The 4,401-nt window shown below is 48.6% G+C and overlaps 1 protein-coding gene across 1 annotated transcript in view; it reads left to right on the top strand.

Annotated features, from left to right (window-relative positions):
* Positions 1–2,737: 2,737 nt before the first annotated feature.
* Extl3 (exostosin like glycosyltransferase 3) overlaps positions 2,738–4,401 on the top strand; it is an 88,910-nt gene continuing 87,246 nt past the window's right edge. Inside the window, exon 1 of the mRNA XM_051160718.1 lies at positions 2,738–2,755. The gene's annotated coding sequence lies outside the window, so the exon portion shown is untranslated. The remainder of the gene's footprint in view (positions 2,756–4,401) is intronic.

The raw sequence follows: 4,401 nt of genomic DNA, 5'->3' as shown, positions 1-4,401 counted from the left end.
TAGACCCGGAGTTCAATAGTAGGTCACCCAAACACAGAAATTAAAGTTTTAAGCAAAATGGAATGGCTTTAGTCCATCACTGTAATGCCCAAGTTGTGAAGCCCCTAAAGACCACCAGGAATCAGCTGGATGCAAATCACACAGGGTCTCGCTTATTAGTCAAGCTCAGAGCCTGGACCATCAGCCCCATCATGAGGAGGGAAGATGGCGGACGCTAGTGCTAGGGGAAAGGGTTTTTTTTAAAGGAAAAAACTGCGGCGGGCGGGGGGGGGGGGGGTTTCCAAGTCTTGCTGTTATGTGATAGGTTAGAGGGGTACAGGAAAGTTGCCCTTTAAGCTGATTGGCTAGAGGACCAGGGCTAAGCAAGGGGACCAGGGCCAGACCTCAGAAGAGAATTTTTCATTTGTTCTGGTCACTGTGACCTATAGCTCTGATTGTTGGCCCTGGGTGAAAACTCCTAGGAATGGTTGCTAGCTGTACATTTGTGGCTCTCCCTGGAAACTCTGGGGGTCGGGGGAGTTGGGGGCGAGGCAGTCAAGTTCTCAGGCCCTGAACACAAACAAAATGGCATTGGTTTGGTCTCTACAGAGCTACCTGGAAGACACGCTTGGCTCTGGAAGACATTTTGTACCTGTGAAGCATCCTCCCCAATGTGGGAGCTCTGGTCAAACTGCTGCCCCTGAACTTGGAATTCTTCAGTGGGAGGACTTGCCATGTTGTTTCTTCTCAAGATCCTAGGGTTCAAATGCAAGAGATGGGCCCTTCCCTCAGACCAGGCATTTGCACAGTGTCCAGGCACACCAAATACACACCGGGCAGGTTTCCCGAGTCTCTAGGGCTAGCTTAGCTCATCCACAGTGCCAGGTTTATCTTGAAAGGCAAGAGAAATGTTACAGGCCTTACTTTTTTAAAGCAGTATTAATATTATATATGTGTATATATTATACACATTATTATACACACATATATATACATATACACATATATTTACATAATGTTGCAGTATTTTTGTCATTCGTTGCTTTTCTTAAAAATGTCCTAAGATTATGCTGTGACTTTCCAGCTTTCACTGCCAGTTTTGGCTTGAGCTGTCATCCCCAGTACCACAGTGGAGGAAATCTGATTTTAAGTACGGTCATCATAGACATGGTTTGTTTAGAACGAGGGTGTGCTGGAGCAAAGGAAGCCCCTTAACAAATATGACTATCCTATAAGCAGGGAAAAAGGTGGCCATAAGCACACCTGTGGGAAATACTGCAACCAGGAAGACACTGTCTGGAAGCCCAGGAAGAGGGGGCGGGCCCAGGAAGAGGGGGCGGGCCCAGGAAGAGGGGGTGGGCCCAGGAAGAGGGGGCGGGCCCAGGAAACGGGCCACCTAGTCTGAGCTCTATGAAAAGCCTAACAAACTAATACACTCCCAAAGAAATAGAGTTTCCTTCTGGTATCCTGCCATGATTTGCAGACAAGCAAACTCGTTCAAGTTCTCTAAGGCCTCAGAAACATTTTTGTGTATTGAGCTTCTTAAAAATCTCTTCAATGGGGCTGGAGAGATGGCTCAGAGGTTAAGAGCACTGGCTGCTCTTCCAAAAGCCCTGAGTTCAATTCCCAGCAACCACGTGGTGGCTCACAACTATCTATAATGAGATCTGGCCCCCTCTCCTGGCGTGTAGGTGTACATGCTGGCAAAACACTATATACATAAATAAATCTTTTTTTAATCACTTAAATGAGATGGGCGTGGTGGCTCACACCTTTAATCCCAGCGCTTAAGAGGCAGAGGCAAGCAACCACCTGGTCAGCCAGGCCTATGTAGAAAGACCCTGTCTCAAAACAAAAACACTGTGTGGGGAAACTAAAATCCTGCTGTACTTCAGGTAATCAGAAATAGTTCCAACAGCCTAGAAACATTTAGAACTTATTTCATAATCATTACAGGCTGGATGGATATGGTGGCATGCTCCTGGTATCCCAGTGCTTTGGGAGACTGAGGCAGAGGGGGGGGAGGTTCAAGACTAGCCTGAAGTACATAAAGACCCCCCCCCATCTCAAAAAGCCAGAAAGAAAATGAGAAATGCAAGGCACGCTAAATGGCGGTCTTGATCATATTTATGGTTTTGTGCCCCACTGCATAGCATTTCATTTCTCTCTAGGATTCTGTGATCTGTGCTTTAATCGGATAGAAACTACATACTTCTGTCATCTTGATATCTCTCATTGTCAGTTGTTTTTCCCTGGTTTCAGTAGATTTTTCTCTTGTCCGAAGTGTTTTAGTTTTTTATGTTACTCTGAGGAAAGGGGCTCCAGCTGTTTTCCATTTTATTTTGATACTTTACTGAATGACCGACCTGTCCTCAGGGTCTGAGCCCCGCACCCACACTCTGGATCTTGTTACAGAAGTGCCCGCCAGGGGTCAGCACAGGCTCGGCATTGACTTAAGTGTCCCACAATGCACTGTGTTGTCAGAGCTGTTAGTGCGCCTGTGCGACAGAACCTCAAACAGTGGGGCGGGCATCCCCGTAGTGGGGCGCGGCCTGAATGTTTGGGCGGGGCCTAGTGCACAGGGCGTGGTCTGAGGGGGCGTGGCCTACTTTGCCTAGCTGTGGGGGAGTGCGGGGGGGGGGCCCATTTGATAAAGGCGGGGTCTGGATGGGGCGGAGAAAATGGTTTAGCCTTCGGGGGCGGGGTCGTGCCAAGTGTTCTGCCATCCTTGGTAGTCCACGGTGTTGCAGACTTCGGCTCCTGGTGCTGTAGTGAGGTAGGGGAAAGGGGGTGGTGAAGGGGGTTGTAGGACGGGGTACTATGGGGGCTCGTCCCTTGAGGGGTAGAAGTCCTGGTGAGGTGCGGGCCGCGCGGCTGTCGGCTCTGAATAAACGCTTTGCCTATATCCCCTGAATTGCTTTTCCAAGGGCTCAGGACACTGACTAGGGGCCGTCTGGAGTCCGTTGTAGTGTCTTATGCAGCACCAAGCCGTCCCTCTCGTAGGAATCAATGTGACTTGCCTGCGCAGGCGGCGGGTGGAAAGTTAGAGTTGTGGGTTAGGGAGCGCACACTGGGAAAAAAGGGGTAAGTGGCAGTGCGAGCCATCCTCTTTAGAGGCGCTGTCCCTTGAGCTGAGCCTGTGGGGGTCCTGGTGTCCCAGCAGCCCTAGATGCCACCCAGGATGGCCCCTGGGGCTTCTTAAAGCCACACCGAGCTCCTCAACCCGAACTTAAAACTTTGCAACAAGTAAGGTTCAGTAGCTAGGAGGCACTGAAATGCCCAGCGGCTTGGGCTTGAAGGTGTCTGCCTCCCGCCCTCGCCAGTTTTTGCTTCTCTTGGAGTTTAGTCCTTTAAGTTTCACTGCTTGTTACTGTTTCCTTGGCAATGTCACAACCTGGGGGCTTCAGGTCATAAAGCTGAGTTGTTCTGCCCACTTTTCAATACCCTGCAACGTTTCATCCTCACATCCCCGCCCTCAATATAAAATAAATCATATTTTAGTTTTTCTTTTTAGACTTATTTTATGTGTATGCACGTTTTGCCTGTACGTATGTATGTATGTATGTATGTACACTGCATGTGTGCCTGGAGGCCAGAAGAGGGAATCAGACATTTCTGCCACCAGGAAGGTTGAAGTATGAAAATCATCTTTACTGTGTCTTCCAAACCTAAAATGCAGATAGTGATCACACATTCCTTTTTTGGTTGCCAGACTTCTTGACTTGATAATCAAAATAAGAAAATTCTTTCCTTTTTTTTTTTTTTAATTATTCATTTGGGCCTTTTGAGAAGGGTCTCTATATAGTCCTGGCTGTCCAAGAACTCCCTATGTAGACCAGGTGGATCTCTGCTGGGGCTAAGGGTGTCATGTGTCACCATGCCCAGCCAAGAAAATTCTTTTAAACTGTTACTGAATTACCTCTCCTCAAGGAAAGGAGTTGACTAACAGTTTGGCTTCTAAGTCTTTGTAAAGCAGAAACCTATCTTAATGGTTATTCTGAATGACTTCATTACACGGGGATTATCCTAGCCTGTCTTGTAATGCCAAAGCACCACCCTAGTTAATTCATACACAGATCCTGTTCAGTAGACATCCTACCATGCTAGGACTGGAAATGCAGAGATAACTTTGGCTTCTAATCTAGGAGGCTAAATCAACCCCGACAGCATGGTACCACAGCATGTGTTTGCTATGGCGATGGATGGCACGGCACTACAGCATGTGTCTGCCATGTGGTGGATGGCACGGCACCACAGCATGTGTCTGCCATGGCGGTAGATGGCACGGTACTACAGCATTTGTCTGCTGTGGCTATGGATGGCATGGTACCACGGCATGTGTCTGCCATGGCAGTGGATGGCACGGTACCACGGCATGTGTCTGCCGTGGCGGTGGATGGCACGGTACCACGGCATGTGTCC

Source organism: Acomys russatus, chromosome 18 (genome assembly GCF_903995435.1).
Source record: "Acomys russatus chromosome 18, mAcoRus1.1, whole genome shotgun sequence".
Taxonomy (NCBI): domain Eukaryota; kingdom Metazoa; phylum Chordata; class Mammalia; order Rodentia; family Muridae; genus Acomys; species Acomys russatus.
Note: the sequence above shows the minus strand (reverse complement) of the source record. Positions and strands in the feature narration are given on the sequence as shown.